General features: G+C 39.1%; 1 long non-coding RNA gene and 1 pseudogene across 3 annotated transcripts in view; one reads left to right on the top strand and one right to left on the bottom strand.

The window, feature by feature from the left end:
• The window catches only part of LOC308611204 (centrosomal protein of 78 kDa-like), a 178,156-nt pseudogene that overhangs the window by 100,188 nt on the left and 56,047 nt on the right, over window positions 1-21,921 (bottom strand). The window lies entirely within an intron of this gene.
• Window positions 1-21,921, top strand: part of LOC308611208 — a 96,950-nt gene that overhangs the window by 55,044 nt on the left and 19,985 nt on the right. For both annotated transcript variants that reach the window (XR_014014791.1, XR_014014792.1), the window contains exon 3: window positions 18,155-18,251. This is a non-coding gene — a long non-coding RNA (uncharacterized lncRNA). The remainder of the gene's footprint in view (window positions 1-18,154; window positions 18,252-21,921) is intronic.

A 21,921-nucleotide genomic window follows, 5' to 3' on the forward strand; every position in this document is an offset into this window, starting at 1 on the left:
TTTTTAGCTCATTGTTGCCAAGTACCCTTGGTGACCTTGGTGCCTGTGGTTTAATCCCAGGAGGTTAGACATGTGGAACAGCACATTAACCCTTTTTAGTATTTTCTCCCAAGACAAATCATTTTTATAGGTTGTCTCCATGGTCTTCTAGTTGCTTATCAAACTTAAGCATCAAGTCTTCTAAGTGAGCAATAGCCCCTGTCAGTGTGAGGAAATCAGCTTGGTTCTTATTGGGGCACATCTTCTTGGTCTTGACACAAAGTGAGTTCACATAGGGAGTTAGAAGGAGGAGAATGGGGCATGCGAAAGGGGAGTTCTGTGTTCTCATTTACCTATGCATGTTGAAACTCCACTAACAGTTTTATTTTCATTAGCAATTTGTGATAAAAACTTAGGGTAGGGCTTCCCTGGTGGCGCAGTGGTTGAGAGTCTGCCTGCCGATGCAGGGGACACGGGTTCGTGCCCCCGTCTGGAAAGATCCCACATACCACGGAGCGTCTGGGCCCATGAGCCATGGCCGCTGAGCCTGCGCGTCCAGAGCCTGTGCTCCGCAACAGGAGAGGCCACAACAGTGAGAGGCCCGCGTACCGCAAAAAAACCAAAACTTACGGTAAAGGGAATAATGAAGCTGTCCCACTATATGGCACAACAAAAGATAGTAGTGACATCAAAATCAGGGCCTATCCATCTCATTTGCAGTTATATACTCAGTGTTTAGCATAGCATTTGATCCCTCATCAGTATTCAATAAGAAGATGCGTGTTGAATGACTTAAGGATGAATTAATGAATGAAAAAAGTTAATATGGTAGAAAATGTGTTTTATCCTTGTATTTTCGTGTGTTGACTTCTGTATTTCAAGACCCAGCACTGTAACTGACACATAGAATATAAGCAGTAAAATTTGTTGAAAGAATGAATGAGTCCCCACAATTCTAAGAAGAATTTTAAGACCAACACAGACCCCATATCTGCCAAGGTCTATGACAGAAGTATCCAGAGAAGAAAGCCTGATCTCAGCTAGTGGTAGAGCTGACAGAATTTATCTAGTTTTAATAATTTACAGCTCATCCCATTACATTTAGGCATAGTACCTACGTGAGCCATACAATTAAATGTTGACTGAAAAAAAATGCACAACCTAAAAGTTGAGAATTATGTTTTATTTGGAGGACATACTGAGGACTTAAGTCAGGAGACAGCCTCTCAGATAGCTCTGAGGGACTGTTCTGAAGAGGTAAGGGAGGGCTCAGGATATTTAGGGGTTTTTGCAAAAAAAAAAAAAAAACCTGGTAGTTGGAACATCAACATCTAGCTCCCCCAAGGTAGACTGCAGTGTGTTACCCTTCCCTCGGCCTACCCTGGGGCACCCTGAAGGACCTACGGGTCTGAGTGTGGCCCAGCAAGCCCAGGGGAGCCGGCGGGTCCTCAGAGTTCTTGTCCTGAAACTGGCGCTGATGCGACGGGGCCACGAGTCTCTAGACACTTACTGCCGTTAAACGAGTGCAGAACTGCGACTAAAGGCCTCAGGGAACCTGCTTCACGCCTACCCTTCTGGATGCCAAATCAAGACCTTACGTTGAGGCTAGGGCCCCCGTTGAGATTCCCCTTAGCTCTAGAGCAGGGCAGGAAGAGCTCCCACCCAGGACCTGGAAGCACCCTCTTTCTTTCGAGAAAACTCTTTTTTTTTCTCAGAGCCATGCCTGCAGGGACTAGAAACACGGCAACAACAGTGTTTTTCAGGTTTTTTCCGGCTGCAAGAATGGAGCTTTCAAAATGGGAAAACCAGGCTTTTCGCTATAGACGCCATGTCTAGATTGACACGCAGCCTAAATACGTGTGTTTTCTAACAAGTAAAAGAGACACAAGCTACCCACTGTGCCCTAAACTGAATCAACTTTTTAAAGCAGGGTGTTCTGCGGCTAGCGAACTGCCTCAATGAAGGAATGCCTTCGGTCGGCCGAGGGGTCTGTGTATCTTCCAATATCCGGCAGTGTTACACGAAGAACTGTTGTTTAGTTGAAGTTGCAGTGCAAGCTGAATTTCCCCTTGAGGTATGGTGACTTCATGTATGAGGTCCGAGGAAGAATTGCCTTCCTCCCCTTTGAAGTCCCAAACCACTACACCCAACATGTTTGTCTTTAGTTGAAAGTGGTATTTAAGGTGAGGATTTCAGCCATTTGGGAGATTTACTGAGTTCTCCTGGGTCTCTTCCATGTATACATATTATTAAATTTTGTTTGATTTTCTCCTCTTAATCTTAATCTGTCTCATGTCAATTTAATTCCTAGACTAACCAGAAAAATCTAGAAGGGTACAGGAAACTTTCTTCCTGCCCAACAGGCATTATAGTGCAGGGCACATTGCCTGCCTTTGAAAGCATCTGAACTTCTACACATTGAGAACCCTCTCCTTTCCATGCCCCTTTACCATAGGCATAAAGATTTCTGTGCACATCGAGGCTGAGAAGAACTCCTGAGTCCATCATTGTTTCTCCAGGCAGTCATGAAGACTGTCAGAGAGGAAGAACTTTTCCTCTGCCCTTCTGTAGGCAAATGCAGTAGGGGGTCCCCAAAGAAAAAGAATCAAATATAACTTTTTGACATAAGAGAAGCCATTTTAAGCCTAAATCATTTGTGATCTCAGCCTGGTCATGATGCTTGCTCTTGAACAGGTCTCAGTAATTAATGATCTTGTGAAATAAAATTGTCCCTTACCATCTGGTTCTATAAGAATGAAGTCACTAGCCACTGTAGTCTCTGACCTTGACAAAACAGTAATCACTTGATCTAAAAGAGAACTGGAAATTTTTCTTTGAGCCAAATTTGAGGATTATAACCTGGGAAGAGCATCTCAGAAAACTCTGAAAACTGTTCTGCCCATTAGAAACCCAGGGAGGTGTATAAGTTTTTTTTGAGACAGAGGGCTGAACATCAAATGACATTTTATTGAACGTTTACATAATTCAGATCTAAGTGCCATCCTGCTGGTCATGTAACCCCTTACAAGGTCAAGAAGAAATGGTATCTCTTAAGGAGGGAGTTGTCTTGTTGATGTTAGGAGAATGTTGCTCTTTATGGTTGAGCAAGTGTCCCTGCCTATGGGGGAGGTTTGGTCAATGTATAATGCAGATGCACAATGCACAGTGTGGGGAGAGAGGAGACCAAAGGGCAGAGAAGAATTTATGTTTAAATTTCTCTTGTCTTGCCATAAAATATAAATTTTGTTTCACAACCTTCAACACACCCTGAATGGAATTCAGGACAGAGATCAGGAATGAGGCAGTCTATGCTCTGGGAAAACCCGGCAGAACAGGCCTTCAGATAGTTAGATATTTTCAGAAGATTTTATGAGCCCAGTTTCTTTTATCTTCTCATATCTAGAAAAGCACTAAAATCATTAATGGAGACATCTGCTCCTTGTGACTAGCAGCCACCATTTCGTGACTAGCAGCAAATTTCTGCCAAAATGTGTCCCTGATTCCATGTGTCCCCCTTCACCAAAATCACATACATGCTGACCTTCCCCCTAACTCTTTCGAGCAGTTCCTCAGAGCTATCTGAGAGGCTGTTTCCTTGGCTATAGTCCTCATTTTGCCCCAAATAAAACTTAACTCACAACTCTCAGTTTGTGCTTTTTTTTTTTCAGTTGACAGTTTAAAACTTTCCCAATTTGGCTGTTCAAGGAGCCACCGTTTTGGGAAAATCCCTGGTGTTCTCCTTACTTGCTGCAAGTAATAAAGCCTTCCTTCTCCTGCCCTTTGGCTTGGTTGTGTCTTTTGGCTCAACAAAAGAAGTGTTTCAGGTAACACTTTTAGCTGGTCTAAGAATTAAATTGACGTGAGACTGATTAACAGGAGAAAATAAAACAAAAGTTTAATAATATGTATATCTAGGAGTCATTTTTGGCCTAAGCCATTTTGCAATGTAAGCCTGGCCAGGATGCTTGCCGTTGAAAGGGTCTCAATAATTAATGATCTTAAGGGAACAAAATAATGCAGAATCAAAGGACTGTTTTCAGGTAAAAGAAGTAACAATAACAAAGATAATTGTAAAGACTGCCAGTTCTCTTTCAATGGTAAAGATTAGCCTGATCAACTGGGAACATAAGGAATGATGATATTGACCTTTTCTGACCCTCATGACTTCAGTCCACTAAAGCTTGGACTCTGTGGACCACCCAAACCCCTTCATGAATATGCATATACCCTTAGCTTAAAAATTCCCCAATTTTGCTGTTCAGGAAGACACTGCTTTGGGAAAGACCCCCGGTGTTCTCTTTACTTGCTGCAAGTAACAAATCCTTTCTTCTCCCAATCTTTGTTTTTGTTGTGCCTTTCAGCTTGACACCCACCAAGAGGCAATCCCAGGTTTTTGGGTAACATTAGCTCTTTGGCTGGCGATGAAAATGACATAAGGCAGATTAACAAGAGAAAATTAAATTATTATGTGCACATGGGGAATTCACATAAGTATGAAGAATTCCAAAGACAGCAAGACAAGGTGACATATATATATTCTTGACTAAAGAGAAGTGAAACTGAGCAGGACCCTGTGGGGCTCCTGGGCACTAAAGTCTTTCTGTGTCCCCCATTTCTTGTTTGCAGGGACTAGGCTTCAGCCTCCACAACCTTCCCTGAATTCCAAAGGGTAGGGTCAAATAGTTGCTAATCAGGGAAGGGAGGGGCTGCAGAGACAAGGGAGGAACTGTCAAGAAACAATAGTGCAGCTTTGGGACAAGATCCTGGTTCTGCCTCAAGGGAAACATATACCAATAACTGAGCTCTTCTACAGAACTAAAACCCCCAACAAATGGAAGATGTTAACTACTTGATGAAGCATCCTTCATTCTAGAGAGAAGGTCACAGTTTGATAACCTTGAGAAGCATAGAAGCTCATCAGGAGACCACCTGAGGCCAGATTAAAGGATTGCAGGCCCTGAACACACCATAACCCTTATCAGCAACCCTGACCTTGAACCATTGCTATAAAACTCCTCACCAAATCCCCCCAGGTTGGGACACACAGTTTTGAGGGCATTAGCCTGCTGTGTCCCCCTTTGCCTGACAACACAATAAACCTATTCTTTTCTACTTCACCCAAACTCTGCCCCCGAATTCGATTCCATACCAGTGCACAGAGGCCAAATTTCAGCATCAGAAGGAGGTATGGGTCTGAAATTTCAAGGGGAAGTAAGGTAATTCACAGGAAGTTAAAAAGAGTTAATGTTTGGTAAACAAATGTTTGCTGATCCATCCAAAGACAATGAGCCACAGAGAGAATTTTTTTTTTGCGGTACGCGTGCCTCTCACTGTTGTGGCCTCTCCCCTTGCAGAGCACAGGCTCCGGACGCACAGGCCCAGCAGCCATGGCTCATGGGCCCAGCCGCTCCGCGGCACGTAGGATCTTCCCGGACCGGGGCACGAACCCGTGTCCCCGGCATCGGTAGGCGGGCTCTCAACCACTGCGCCACCAGGGAAGCCCCACAGAGAGGATTTTGATCAAATGGGCTTTTCAATGTTCCTCCTGTTCTACCACACCTAATATTATACTACATTTATCTCTAGTGATAGCTTCTTCCTGGGACAGGCCCCCTGCCTTAAATTATTTTAGGCAGTAAGGGGGAAGTTCAAAGGCTCTTCCTGAGTCTTTTGGGCCTGATTGTTTTCAGCTCAAAATAATCCACATGCCATAGTGGCACATCTTGTGGTGGCCTGCACTTAGACCCATTGGCTCCCACATGCAAATGAGAACCATGCAATGACTCAGGGAGAGCCCTGAGCACATTATTCAGATAGACACCAACATGATGCAATTTTTCTTCGGTGTGTTCAGTGAGAGAAAGCAATATAAGAGGCACTGCCCTTTTACTTTGGGGGAGGTTGAAAGTCCCTTCTTGGAAAGGAAAAAGAAGTACTTTTAGAGCATTTAGAAAACCTAAAACCTGTGAGTCAATTTTTTTAAGTGCAGAGTTAATTTTACCCAAATGTGTTTTCTTAAAAATTGCAACCAGTCAAGATCAGTCTCTTCAAGGGGTGCACCAGTTGTGATATTTGCTGACTTTACACTGTTCTGAAATTGAGGATACCTTCCCTCTACTCAGTTAATGTTTATTTTTATTAACTTTTAAAACTGTTTTAAGTAGGAGATCTTTTACTGGAGCCTGAGGATTGATAATGTTAACCACTGTGATACTGCTCTGTTACCTCACATCAACCAAAGAATTGTGCAGGAGCTGATCACATACCCTGTGATTCCCCTCTCTCACCTGGTATTTAAAAATGCTTTCATGAAACCCATCAGGAAAGGGGGTTCAGGTGTTTTGAGCACTAGCTGACCTGAACTCCCTGCCTGGCACCTGCAATAAACGCTGCACTTTCCTTCGCCATAACCTGGTGTCAGTAGATTTGCTTTACTGCACATGGGAGAGCAGACCCACGTTTTTTTCATCAGCATATTTATATATATTATTATATATTGTAGGCAATGGAGATATTTTACTTCTTTCCTATTGTGCTGTTGTATTTTTTAACTGAGTTAACCATGAAAGTCAATTTTTGTTGATAGAGGAGAAAAGGTACAAATTAATGAGCTATAGTTAAAAATTTAAAGCTTTTAAAATGCTTGTTATTTATAATGAGATTTATATAATAGAGAATTAGGAAATAATTCTGTATTTAAACGGTTCGACTGTGATTGTGGAACATGAAATTGGTAGTCCACAGGACATATACTAAATGTTCACCCTTAGTGATACTATATTTGTACTGTCCATGTCAAGCTAAAATGTTGTTTTTCAACAATCTTTAGCAAACATATCTTAGTTTTATTATTCAGAGGGAATATAGGAGCTCAATTTGATATAGGGAACTTGAGCATTCCATCAACATGAATTTGAAGAATACACTAAGAATATCTTCTACATTACATTGGAGTAGTGAATTACTGGTAATTATTTAGGGAATTCTTTTGAAAAATATAGTCACCAGGGGCCAATAATTGAATTCTATTGAAATATAGGGATAGATATTAATAAGAATGGAAAATCATATTTTCATTTTATATTGCCCATATCTTCATTTCATTTGTAGGTTTTGAAAGTTTGCAAGAGAAAGATATCAGAATTTATACTTCATTCAGCAGAATCCCTTGGACCAAATGATCACACACTCAGAATACATAAGTGGAGACATTACTGACTGTGGCCCAGGAGACAAGGACAAGACCTAGAAAAGACACAGTAAATAATGGAGGGAAAGAAAGATTGGAATAGACAGGCATTTCTCTTAATGAAAAATGTTAACAGTAGAATCCTTGAGGGAGAATCTTTGAAAACATTGGATTTCTATAACAATAAAAAATTGAGTCCCAAAGTACAATGAGAAATAACAATAATGAATAAATAGGATAAAGAAATTAACTGGCATACATTCCAGACAATTATCAGACTCCTGCAGAAACCAGGGCTTTCTGGCCTTTAATTCCCCTTGGGCAGAACTGCAGCGCCCCTGTCCCCAGCCCTCAGCCATCACCTCCAGGACTACAGAGGCAGAGTCCTGGCCCTCAAGTCAGGCTGCCTCACTGACTTGAATGCCCATGGAAAAGGGAACATTGATCCTGACCTGAGACACAGCCCTCAGATGTTTGTAAGCTGGAAAGTCTGCATCAGACTTCCTCCTTGCATCTCTCTAGGGTGAACTAGGGAAAACAAAACGTCCCCAAACCCTTTCCCACAGAAGAAGTCTGGGAAAAAACACATGACGATCTTGGCCTTGGTGCCAGGTGAGGCTGATATAACTAGAGCACACCTTCTCCTGGGTTTGGTACCAGAATCCAGGGCCCTGGTGGGAGGACCTGGGCTCTGCCCTGGGTTCCATGGACACAGACAAGCAAGTGTGATCTCAGCAACCTTCAAGGACCCAGATGTGAGAGAGGCAATGAAGACACGATGGCTGCTTCAGGGTGGCTTGGTGTCAGCCTAGAACAGCTGGACTTCATAAGGAATAACACACTGTGGAGGGAAATAATAAAGAATTTATAATAGGAACAGAAAATCGTTTTATTTGAGCCAAGCTGAGGGCTATAATCTGGGAGGCAGCCCCTCAAAAGGCTCTAAGGAACTTCTCCACTGAAGCATGGTAGTCTTATACTTTATCAGAACAAAGAACATACATCCAACATGACAGGGGTCTATTCCTTAAAGATTTCAAAAGAGACAGATTGAGGACATGTCTAGTGAGACAGTAGGGTCCTGGCACGTGGGAAAGGAGCCTCGTCTTCGAGAGGGTGTGAACATGGGCATCGTAAGAAGGGAGTCACTTATCCTTCTTTTTGAATCAGACATTTCTTTTCCTTAATGGTTAAAGCAGATGTGCTGTGTGTGCTTGACAGGCTCTTTCAGTTCACACAAAGTTTAGACTGAACCATGTATAAGCCTAAATGACTTCCCCATACCTCATTACGTGAAAACTTTCTCCCTCAACACTATAATTTGGGGCTTGACTAATCTTGGCGATAAACCAGACACATAATACCCTCAGCTCTCTAGGCCTCTCCACCTGCAGATCCTGCTGTATCCTCCCCCCAGGGCACAGCACCACAAGAGGGTGTCAGGTGAGGGGTTTGGGACTCAGAGAACTGACTCCCGAAAGTGTTTCTGTTTTCCAAGGTAAATAACAATACAGTTTGGATTCTAAAAATCATCCAAATAAGTGAAAAAAAAAATGCTAGACCAACAGTGAATCACAGCGTTTTTCATAAGATAAATGAATGTTATATAATGAAAGAGTAAATAGAGCCCAGAGGCTTTACTATGTAAAATTAAAATGGAGTTCAGTAGTGTTTAAAACACATCCAAAGGTCACATTTATGAGCTGCAAGTCCAGCTGTATTCCACAAGAATTTAGGCAAATGCATGAAAGATGAGTTATGAGTAAAGCACTATCCCCAAACGGTGGGTGTGGGGAAACTCATCCTAGCACTTTGTGCAGAACTAATACATGGCAACCATATCTGGTTTCAAAACTGATATTTTCTGCAACTAAAAAGGCAGAAATAAGCTAAATAAGCTACCTATCCCCCCTTTGTCCTTCAGTTATTAATTAAGACTCCTATTTCTTCCTCTCTTATCTATTTTTTAAATTCCAATTTCAAATGCCAAAATATTCAGCCATTATATATGATATTGTTCTCTTTTTTTTTTTTTTTTCTTTTTGCGGTATGCGGGCCTCTCACTCTTGTGGCCTCTCCCGTTGCGGAGCACAGGCTCCGGATGCGCAGGCCCAGCGGCCATGGCTCACGGGCCCAGCCGCTCCGCGGCATATGGGATCCTCCCAGACCGGGGCACGAACCCGTATCCCCTGCATCGGCAGGCGGACTCTCAACCACTGCGCCACCAGGGAGGCCCTTGTTCTCTTAATTTAGTCTCTACACAGCCTGAAATTTCTTTTTAATTTCCCTACTATATAATTAGTTTTATATTCATCAATTATGTGACATTTCCAGCAGGTACTGAGCTTTTATGCTCCAAATGTATGCCCTTCCATACTTTAATGCACATAAATATACTTTATACTTTTACATCAATTTAAAAGGTAATCTATTGAGTGCAAATTCTGTCTTCAGCATTTTGTTGGGGTCAGCAGTGGGGAGAGAAAATGTAGAAGAAGGAAAAGACATGGCTTATTGTTCTCAAAAGAAGTTACAGAGAAACCTCTGACTTCCTTATCAAAAGGAGGCCCATTTCTTTTTCAATGTCTTTTTTTTTTAAATTTATTATTTATTTATTTATTTATTTATGGCTGCATTGGGTTTTCATTGCTGCGCGTGGGCTTTCTCTAGTTGCGGCAAGCAGGGGATTCTCTTCGTTGCGGTGTGAGGGCTTCTCATTGTGGTGGCTCCTCTTGTTGCGCAGCACGGGCTCTAGGCTCATGGGCTTCAGTAGTTGCAACATGCGGGCTCAGTAGTTGTGGCTCGCGGACTTAGTTGCTCCACCACATGTGGGATCTTCCTGGACCAGGGCTTGAACCCGTGTCCCCTGCACTGGCAGGCGGATTCTTAACCACTGTGCCACCAGGGAAGCCCTCAATGTCTTTTCTATTGACTTCAAATCTATCGGGCTTTAAAATTATTTGTGTGTGTGTGCTCATATTCTGACTGTCTCTCACAGCAGATTGTGAGTTCTGTGAAAGTGAGGCAGGAGATAGATGGGCCCCAGGGTAAGCAGCAGGAGTTCATTCCCTCCAAAATATCAATAACAGGGCAATCGAGAAAGGAGGCTGTGCCCTGCCCAGATACGAGATAAAAGACTAGATGTTCCTCATTCTCATAGTCAAGGAGACCTTCCCAGCTACACATGTGCAGAAGGGTTCCTTGGAGGTCAAAAAGGGAGAGGGCACCACCCCATAGTAAGTGATGTCAACTACCCATAGGCCTCTTCGCTAGAATCCATCTTGGCTAAGAGATGCACATGAACACGGGAGGACCCTGAGGTATACCAAATATGGACTCAGAACCAGGCAAAGCAAGATGATTGGTCAAAGGAAACCTGGAAGAAATTCCCCATAGAAGTGATTCAAACTACCATGCGAGCGCAACTCTCTCTCTGAGCCCGCCCATGTGTCTATCCACATGTATTCTTTGTCCTCCTAATAAACACTTTACTTGTTTCACTACTTTCCATCTCTGTGGACATTCATTTCTGCACAGCAGACAGGCCAGGACCTTGTCACTGGCCACTAGTCCCTGGTGGTCTAGTGGCTAGGATTTAGTGCTTTCACTGCCCCGACCTGACTTCAATCTCTGGCCAGGAACCAAAATCCTGCTTCAAGCAGCTGCAGGCTGAGGCCACCTGAGATGAAAACAGGGGCAATGTTTATCTTGTTTAAGATCATGTCTTGTTAAAAAACAAAATTCAACTGAGTAAATTTGAAAATCTGATTGGCCTTATTTGATGCTTTATGAATTGGGCAGCATCTCATCTAGTAAATAGAAGGGCACTTTGAGAAGTTATACAGAGTGGAAGGTTTTTATAGAAAGGAGGGTGGGCAAGAAAGTCATTAGCAAAAGAAAAAAAGGTTATTTGGGACCAGTACTATCTTCTCTTTGTAGGGAAGGGAAGCCTTGAGTTTTATCTTGCAGATTGCCTCTTCTTCTTGGGTTGGGGGAGATGGAGAGGGCCCCTGTGATAGATTACCACATTGGTGCTGACCAGAAAATTCCAGATTTCAGAATTAAGCTAACATTTCTGGTGAAGGTCGAAATTGCAAGTAGGTTAGGTATTAAATATATGCGTGGTATCGTGGGCTTCAGCACAAATGAAACCATTTTGTGTCAGTGGTTTTCCTCCTTAATAGTCCCTAATGCAGAACTAGCAGAAACACAACAAAGGTTTGTGAAAAAGTAAATGAGTGCCTAACTCAATTGGTCAACTGGTGTAAAGAATGTGGCATAAGAATAAAAAGATCTAGAGAGCAGATGAAAGAAGCTTTTGTTTATATTTTTAAAAGGAATGTCTTCTGTGTTTTCAAATTACTGCAAATCTAATCAGCAATGTTGATGTGACTATTAAAAATGATGCTTTTTGAAAGGTTAGAGAAAGGAAAAACAAGAAAAAAATAAGGATGTTTGGCATTCTGGATGTTGGCTAAATGGCAATTTAATCACTAAGAACATATTTTATTCTATTGTCATGATATATATGTAATATATGTAAACATATATTTATATGTCATACATAATATATATTTCCTTTTAATCACCCCTATTGGGGTACAATTTACATACAACTAATAGCACTCATGTTAAGTGTATAACACAGTTAGATAAATTTTGACAAATATATACAGTTGTGTAATCACTACCACAATCATGATACAGAAAATTTCCATTACCCAGAAAGTTTCCTTAGGCTCCTTTGTGGTCAATCCTCACCTTCCTACAAAAGTGATATGATGATTTGCTTTCAGTGACTATAGTTTTCCCATTCTCAAATTTACATAAATAGAATCTAACAGTGTGTATTTGGTTCCTGTTTTCTTTCACTCAGCATGTTTTGAGATTCATCCATGTTATGTATATTAATATTTCATTCCCCTTTATTGCTGATGTGAATTACTCATTCACTTGATGATGAACATTTGAGCTGTTTACAGTTTGCAGCCTTAACCTTTATGAAACCATCGGGATTTCCATTAGAATTCTTTAATTTCTTACCCAATTCAACGGTATGATTTGAAAGTTATCAGAAACCTGCACTTGTCAGAAAGTCTTTAGTATGAATCTTCCTGAAGATGAAGCATTTTTGCAAAACCATCTATGAATGATAAAAAGACTTAAAAAGACACAGTTAAAGAGCTGGTTAAAATGAAATTGACAAAAAAAAATTTGTTTACTTCTGTAACATACAAATTTGACATATTCAAATTTTAGAAATTTTATTTAATTTCATATAACATAAGAATATCTATATTAATGATATTTAGTGTAATCTAAATGTATAACCTAAGAAGGTTGGAGATACATTTATCTCTAATCAATTGACAGTGCCTCCCATAACATACCAAATAATCCTAATTAGTTTAATATCTCTCTTTGAGATGACTTAGGGGTCCTCTGAAACATCCCAAAGCTATCTAGAGGTCAAAATATCTTTAATTAGGATTCTATCTTTGAGAAGTTTATCCAAAATGTTAAAAAGTTTCAAGACACTTGGTCAAATAGGATTACAGATCACTGTGAAACAATACTTATCCATTTAACCAAAGTTACAATGAAAGATTTTAAAAGCAAGTACAGAAAGTTATAACAGATTATTTAAAAGGTAAAGAAAATTTACCATCTGTAATCAAAAGCAAATCAATATTCCAAGAAAACTTTTTTCTCTTAACAGAGAGAAAAAAAAAATTTAAGTTTTTGTACCACTTTACTTTTTTTTTTTTTTTTTTTTTTTTTTAATAAATTTATTTATTTATTTATTTTGGCTGTGTTGGGTCTTCATTTCTGTGCGAGGACTTTCTCTAGTTGCGGCGAGCGGGGCCACTCTTCATCGCGGTGCGCGGGCCTCTCACTGTTGCGGCCTCTCGTTGCGGAGCACAGGCTCCAGATGCGCAGGCTCAGTAACTGTGGCTCACGGGGCCCATTTGCTCTGCGGCATGTGGGATCTTCCCAGACCAGGGCTCGAACCCGTGTGCCCTGCATTGGCAGGCAGATTCTCAACCACTGCGCCACCAGGGAAGCCCCCACTTTACTTTTAATCTTAAAATTCATTTACTCAATTAAATTCATTCTAATCTTAGTGAGTCCTGACAACACATAGAATTTCTTTCTAAAGATTACTTTTTCCCCAGAAATCTACAACTTTCTATATCATATTAACTTGCCCTTTATTTTATTTCCTATTTAGAAATAACCAGCTTTAAGAGAAAATTACTTCCTTTTTCTTTAACAAAATAAATTCCTATTCTTCATACCTTCTTTTAATGAAAACACACATCCTATTACCCTGTATACTAAAATGTTCTCATTATTTCTAGTGGCTTTAATTACATATTTAATTAGAATTCTCAAGTCTTAAAAACCTAAATTCCTAGTGAAAATTAAGAAGTAAGCAATTATGAGCTGTTCTTTACATTAGCATTCTGTAGATTGGCAAATTTATAAATAAATGCTATTTATAATTTCTAAAAATATGTGCTTATGGAAAATGTCTCCGTGTGACACCAAACATATTTATTAATAGTCTTAAATATCTTTACTTTCTCTGTAAAAGGAAGCCAATGTTTAGTAATCAATATTTCAGTATATTATTTTATTTGGAAAAGACCTCGATATTCAATGAATTCTCATCATTTAGCTTAATTTAGTTAAACTCTAAAATTTCAAGTTATTAAAACGTCCAGAAAAGCTATTTTTAAGTAGACATTCCTAAAACATAATTATTCCCAGAGTTCACCTAAAAACTCTTGTCTCATTTACCTCTATTTTATTCACTTGTTCTCAAAAATTATGTTTAGATTACCCAAGAAAACTTTATGAGGCATTAGACCAAGTCAGCCATTATCCCAAATTTAATATTGAATATTTTTCAGATCACATGAATCTGAAATTCATTCAAGTTAGTTTCTTTTACATTTCTGAGAATTTCTGTAAGTGCTTAATTTCCTTTAAGTCAATTAAATAGAGCTCATTTACAAACTAACTTTGATAATACCATCCAAAGGAAAAGAGATATATTTATAATGTACAAATGGACATACATACATTCCAGACAAACAGAGATCTCACAGTTTTCCTGCCTGAGTTTAAAAAGGACTCTTCTCCCTTTTTTTCCCCCTCAGTCTCAGGAATTGGCGATGGTATAGACAAGAGTGAGTGAGAGTACATTAGAGCCCAGGGTAGAACATTTACATTTCAAAGGCACAGGGAGAAAAATGTAAGTTCCTCCTAGTAAGATTTGTTTCCTTCTGGTCAGAATAGTGAAGAGACACGTTTAACAAGCCAGCTTCTTCATATGCAAAAACAAGTTTTAGAATGTCAAAAAGTGCCCCATCTGGGTCATTATTCTCCAGAGCCTAAAGAATACTGTGACCACATGATTTTAGAAAAATATCACCTTCTCCTTTTCATGGGTATGAGCCCATGAAACTAAGAGCTAAGAATTTCCCAATTCTGCAAAATACACCATAGGGAATATAAGATGAAACAGAGCTCTGATTACCCATTCTCAGTTGTTTATGGCTGGTAATCTTAAAATCTCAAACAAACAAACAAATGTAGTCTCTCAGGGTTTCAAACTCCTCAGCCCAAAAGGGAAAATCCCAAGAAATGTTTAGCCACTGACAGACCCAAATGGCTAAGAGAATGAATACCCTGGTATTATCACACACAAGTTCCACTACTTACTAGAGAAATCTCAACCAGCAAAGCATGTGTCTTTTTCCCTTTACCACAGAAATCAAAAGTGCCATGGGCCAATGATGCCTGGTCAGTGGCAAATGTTCAGGGCCATCTCTGAGACAAAGGTGCTCAAGCAGCTGCTGAGTAGTATCCATGAGCTGCCACTGGTCAGGGGCCAGTGTGCTATGGTTGAGATGCCCACTAGGGATGGTGGCCCCTTCATGGTTGCCAAAATTATTGCCAAACCAAACACAGATTCACTCACCCACTGCAGAGCAAAGCCAATCTACTGATACCAGGTGTGGTGAAGGAAAGTACAGTGTTTATTTGCAGGATGCGAAGCAAGGATAACAAGCAGCTAATGCTCAAAAGACCCAAACTCCCTGAAGACTTTTGGGCAAGTGTTTCTAAAGACAACATTAGGAGTGAGGGTCTCAGGGTGAATTATCAGTTCATGGACATTCTTTTGATTAGTTGGTGGAGAGGTGACAGGGTGATATTTTGGGAACCTTAATCATCAGCCTCCTTGTTCCAACCAGTCTGGGACCTACATGCTTGTGATCAGCACATAGTCAAATCCTCCATCAGGTGGAGAGCCTTAGTGTCTACAGAAAACGCTCAAGTGTCGTGGTCCATACGTGGGTTGGAAAAGAATTTCCAGACACAAGGCAGAATGTAAAGAAGATAGAATTTATTAGAGGAAAGTGTCTCTGCCAGAACAGCAGGCTGACTTCCTAGTAGTCTGGGGGAGTGGACCCCAAACATGTGCTATTGATCAGTTTTTATAGTCAGAAAACAAAGGAATGCTCCAAGGTGAAAATTTCGTTTACTAATTGGTCGAGGCACATATACTTTCCTTCTATAGGGTGGCAGTGGGACAGGGAAGATGCCTTTTCTTATTTGGGACAGGTCTCATCACCCAGCTGGGCTCAGGAATTTCATAACCATCACAACATGGTGGGGAGGGCAATTAAGGGTCTGATAAGGGGTGTAACGCTGACACTTTTTCAGAGAGGGTTGTCCTTTGTCCTTGAAGCACCATTGTCCTTGGAGCACCACATCAAGGATATGTGTCAGACTGTTATCTATATCCCTTGAGGAGAAATGGATATAGACAACACTGTTTTTCAATCTATTGTTACTTTTCTTGCTTGACTGCTTTTCCTTTGTTTCTGAATTTTGTCAGTTCTGTAATCATTAACTGCTCTCTGGAAATCAAGGGAGGCCTAGGAGACTAAAGCTTTGTTCTACAAACAAGCAGCAGGGAACACTGGGAGTCTGTCACTGGGAAGGCCCCACAGGATCCTACTCAGTTTCACAATCATGAATAAAGTTGTTTCTATGAACGCTCATGTACAAATTTTGTGTGGACATATTTTTCTCATTTAAATTCCTAGGGGGTGAAATTAGGGGGTTGTATTAATGCCGAACTGTTTTCCAAAGTAGTACATCATTTCACGTTTTCTTCAGGAACGTATGAGACTTCTGGTTGTTCTCCATCCTTACTAACATTTGATGCTATCGATCTGTTTAATTTTAGTCATTCTAGTAGATGTGAAGTTATTTGCATTGTGGTTTTAATTTTTCTTTGATGACTGATAATGCTGAACATTTTAAAATGTTGCTTATTTACCATTCATGTGTCTTCTTTGGTTAAGTGTCTTATTAAATTTTTTGCCCAATTTAAATTAAATTGTTTGTCTACTAAGTAGTGTTTTAGTAAAAGCTTGAGAAGAAGCAAGTTTGGCTGGATTACAGAAAACAAGGGGGAGAGTGGTAGGAATGAGGCCAAGAGAGACATGGGAGGAGGGGAGAACAGATCAAAAGGGACTTTGAGGCCTTGGTGAGAACTTTGGATTTATTGTAATTAAATTGAATTCACTGGATGATTTTGAGTGTAGAGTGGCACAATCAGGCTTAAATTTTAAGGGACCACTTTGGCAGCTCTGTGAACAGGCCAGAGGAATGGGAGTAAACACAGGATAGACCAGGAGGTTATTGCAGCAGTCAGAAAGAGAGAAACTGGTTAGTTGCAGTTCTGAATGACCTTTCCCCTCACTCTTGTTCCTGACATTCCAAACTGCATAATTTCACATGTGGAAGACTGAGAAATTTCCTGGATTTTCTCAACAGAATATTGACTTACTCAAGGCCTTTAAGTGGAACACACTCTACTGAGGGTTGAGAGAAAGTTGACAATAGTGGCTTGCTTAGCTTAACTCAGTGGTTATGGTTGTTCGTTGTGGTTGCAATATTATGGTTGTGTGACTCTTTGGTTAGTATTCACTTTCTCCATCTTGGAATATACGTTTGATGAGGATGGAAAAATTATCTCTGTTTTTAACTCACCACTGTAGCCTCAGTTTGAGCACAGTGCCTGCCAATTAGCATTTAGTCAATGGGTTTTTTTTGTAGGGGAGTGAATGTGTGTATGTGTGAGGGAGAGAGACAGGAGGGGCAGAAACAGAGAGGGGAAGAGACAGACATAGGGACAGGGGAACAAGTCCATATTGCAAAAGAACAGGACAATATTTTCTGTGAGTAGAATGCTCAGAGCCTGTGTACTGCGTTATTTTCTACTTTCTCAGGTTAGATTTATCACTTCATAAATTTTCTTTATCTTATCCAAAATGAATCTACATTTTTTTTCCTTATAAGTATAAAGAAAAAGATTTTTTTTGGGGGGGGGAATTTTAATGTCTCACTACAATTCAAGTACCATACATGTCTCTTTCTATTATTTGTATATCTTGAAAATATACCAGCATTATTGTCTAACACAAAGGAGGCACTAAATAAAATTTTTTCTTTGAAACATTGGTACTATAAATTATAAGAGACAGGAGCCATGTTTTCACAGCTCTGTTTCTTGAGCACCCAGCCCAATGGTATTGTGGAGATGGAATAACAATCACCATGAGCACAGGTCAGTGCTGACAAAGGGACTTGCTTTCTCTCTAAACCATTTGACTTTGTTGGTGCCCAGGGCAGGATGCTCCAAAATATGCCTCAGTGGAATATTACTTTGAATTAAAGTTACTGAAGAAATGACTGATGCAAGAGAGACACACTGACCTTCCTATCTGTCTCCATGAAAGCAGGAAATTAGTATCTCATGTGAATGGTGCCCTCCCTGTACCAGGAGGTAGAAAGACATCATTAGCACCAGAGATAGGGAATGCAGGGTCAAGAAGGCTGTATAAACCTTGTGACTTCTTTAACTCAAGAAGGTTGGCAGGGACATTTCTTCCTCCTCAACAGCTGACAAGACAACCAGGAGGCTGGCTAAACCCTGCTTCCCACCACAAGACTGCTGCAGCTGAGAGATCCTAGGACACATGACAAAGGCCAGCAGAAGGTAAAATTTCTTATCTCCTCAACTTCCCAGGCCTGTAAGGTCTGGTGGGAGGGAAAGTGCTTAAGAGTCTCCTTTTCTCTATCTCTAAATTTAGATTAGCAGAAGAAAATACTTATGGAGCAAGATCCTTGTGACATAGAAAATCTGGTTTTTGGAAACGAGTAATCTCGTCTCAGTTTTTCTTAATCCTTTCCTCCCAGAGACAGTCACTGTTTTTCTTTGTCTCTGTCTCCTGAGTCATGTTTCATAAGAAGAAAGAACCATAGGGCAGAATACAGGCATAGACCCTATAAGCCTGCTGTTTGAGACAGTCTCACAGACTGGTGAGTTACCAGTTCTCTCCAGTCCAGTGCCTATTAAGACAAACTTTGCTGTCAGTCCTCTATATAAAAACTGGATGAGATTTTTCCTTCTGTATTTTTCTGTGTCCTGAGAGTTTGGCTTTTTGTCCAGTGAGAATATTCTCTCTGGTCTCCACCATCTGGATGGTGTATTTACTGGGGTGCATCTGGTAACCAGTTGAATTGACTGGGGTTCTGAGACACAAAGTCATAAACAGCACACTCTAGTCTTGTTGTGCCAGCTGTCAGAGGAGTTTGTCCTAAGGGGACCCAGTCCATAAGGGGCCTTTGTTGTTTCAACCTTCATTGCCTTGTTAGTGTTGGAAAAGTCCCATTCCAGCAGCATATGCCTGATGTCACAGATTAGTAGGTTTGGGATCAGAGGTGCCTCAAATTCCCAGGAGAGACCAGGGACACAGTTTGCATTATACCACCCTTACTGCCTGTGCAATGAAGGCCTTTGCTTTCTTAGATTATCCTTGGAAATGAATTTTCACATTATAGGGGCTATATCATCCGTGCCCTCTCCATCTGAAAGTATGCTTATTTCATCCATGGTAAGGATTTATTCTAAGCCTGAAAAGTTACCTCTGGGTCGTTCCATAAAAAGGCTTACTGATTTGAGTCACTATTTGAAATTAATGAAAGGTCTTACTCCTCAATGGCCAGATGATGGATCCTTTAAATTTGCTGTATTTAAAAGATTACCTTTTTGAGAGCTCTCATCATAAACAGCTGTCATATTGGTATTTATGGAAGGATCAAATTGAAAGGAAAAATCATGTATAACAGCTAGCCTTAGGGAATCGTTATGAAGATGAAATAACAAATTAAAGATCCAACATGAATTCCCCTTTTTAAGAAAAATTTTAAAAATTGCCCCATCTCCTCAGCAATTCCTTAGGCCCTCCTACAAATAATTGGGAAAAGATCAGTTGGAAGCCAATATTCAAGAGCTAATAGAAACAATTATCTTTGTCTTCCAAATCTCTACAAAACCAGAAATGCAACTTAGGAACAAGTCAAGGCCCATTTATCTTCACCAACCCTGAAACCTATTCCTCTCAAATTCTTGTAGATATTATAAAAGTTGAGGATAATTGGAGCAAAATTGCCCTGTACTTAAGAAGAAAAAGTTTTTAAAATAATAATTACCCTGAAACTTATGATAATAGAAAAATACACTCCAAAACTCACAGAAGAAAATTTACACTTTTTTCTCTGTCCCTTAAAGTTATAAATCTTACCATGTCTTTGAAATGTAAACAGCCACATTGCCTGAGACTGAGCCCAGATTATCTCAATTGTTAGAACCTGAAACTAAAATTTAAAGAAAAAAAAGGAAAGAGGTTTTTTTTTTAAACAAAAACCACCAGAAAAACCCTCTCTTGCTCAAACTCTAAATCACAGTCTCCTTAAAATTGTTGATCAAGGGCAAGTACACTTAAAGGGCAAGAAGACTTAAAAGTCTTCTCCATAAATAATAAAAGACTGTAGCTATCTGAGTGAGTAAACTTAATTTATTCCAACAAGCAATATAAAAATTCTCAAAAATATAACAAAAACGAATACAAATATTTTTCAAATTCACATGATCTAGGATAATTTTTGGTAAGTAAAATCTAGTTCAGGTTTAATGGTTTAATTAATACAGACATATCTTAAGAGTTATCAGCATTAAGTATAATAGTTTTATGCTATGTAGTTTTACTAAAAGTCAAATAAGCTCATGTTATCTCTTTTACAAAATTTCTCAGAAAAAAGTAATAATAATAATAATTTAAGATGATGGCTAACACTACTTTAACATCTTATGAAATTGTCATGAGTAATCTGAGTGATTGTTAAGAACAAATTAATTAAATAGACATAAGATAAGAATTCTTTTAGGTAAACTTTTTTTAGCAATAATTGTTTTTGCTATGTCAACTTAAATAGTTTTCTAAATGTCTTTGATAAATTGTACCCTTAGAGTTTTGCTAAGTTAAATTAAATGAATTGAATGTCTAGATCATTTCCAACTAAGACAAAATACTGAAATATTAATTGCTGAACGAGTCTAAGTTTACCTACTTTTGACCTCTTATTACACACTAAATATGTTTGGTTCTATTAGTAGACATGTCTTGTGCTTCATTAAAAGCTTGTACTATGAAGTAGAATATGTTTCTAGAAATTATGAAATGTATTTATAAGTTTGCCAAGCCACAAAATACTTACACAGTTAATAATTTTTAACTTTATCTTTACAAAAAAATTAAAGCTTCAAAGGATTAAGAATTGTAAATAATAGATGTGGTTAAAGCTACTAGGAATTATAAGGAAATTAGAATATATTTGGGGGTAAGAAAAAGTGTACGGTATGGAGATGTTTTTGTTAATGTAAAAACTTTGTTAAATGAGTTTTGTCCTAAAGCTGGTAACTTCTAAATGGGAAAGAGAACAAGGGACAAATCAAAATGGACAGAGAAAGTTGTAAGAGGTTTGTTAAAGAGGAATCTTTAGAAAGGAATTTTATGTGTACTCAGGTCTAAGATTGGAATGAATTTAATAAAGTGATTGAGTTTTAATATCCAAAGTGAGCTGGTAGAAAATTAAAATTTGTTTTTTCTCTCTTTTTGCAAAATTTTCTTAATTATTGGTCTGCTCTTAATGAGAAATTGTAAACAAAGACTTTTTTTTACATTTAATGTAATCTGTCTGGCAAAACAAATATTGTACATTTTGTCTTTATGAGTCTTTGATAATTTTGAAGAAAAACTGAGTGCTTTCAATATTAAAAGAGCTAAGTCTTTTTACACTATTTAACTATCTGTATTTACATGTGAATCTTTGTCACTTTGATTAAATTGATAACTAAATATTAATTCACAGTGACATATGATCATATTTGACAAAGTGTTTTAAAACATTTTTATTTTTGAAAAAGTAGATTTTCCCCCAAGTCAAATTCTAAATGAAGTCTTATTGACCTGGAAATAACGTTCAGGTTTTCCAGAGGCCCCTTGGAACACCTTAAAAGATTTGTTTTATCTTATTAGAAAAGAGAGCTATGAAACTCATTAGGCTTATTTGGTATGTTACTTACATGGGAAGCATTGCTAAATAGATGATCATAAACCCTAGGTTATATCATAAGGGTGAATGTTATTAATATAAATGTTCTCGAAAGTATATGAAATTCCTAAAATTGGATATGTCCTAGTATAATGTTATCAGTCATAATTCTAGTTATTATCTTAAATGTTTTGTGTCACAGAGATAAATTTTCTTGTCAATTCCATTAGAATGAATCAAATTTTTAGTAATGGATATTTGTCTTTTATTAC

The sequence above is a fragment of the Mesoplodon bidens genome (genome assembly GCF_964165515.1).
Source record: "Mesoplodon bidens genome assembly, contig: HAP1_SCAFFOLD_291, whole genome shotgun sequence".
In the NCBI taxonomy this organism is placed as follows: Eukaryota; Metazoa; Chordata; class Mammalia; order Artiodactyla; family Ziphiidae; genus Mesoplodon; species Mesoplodon bidens.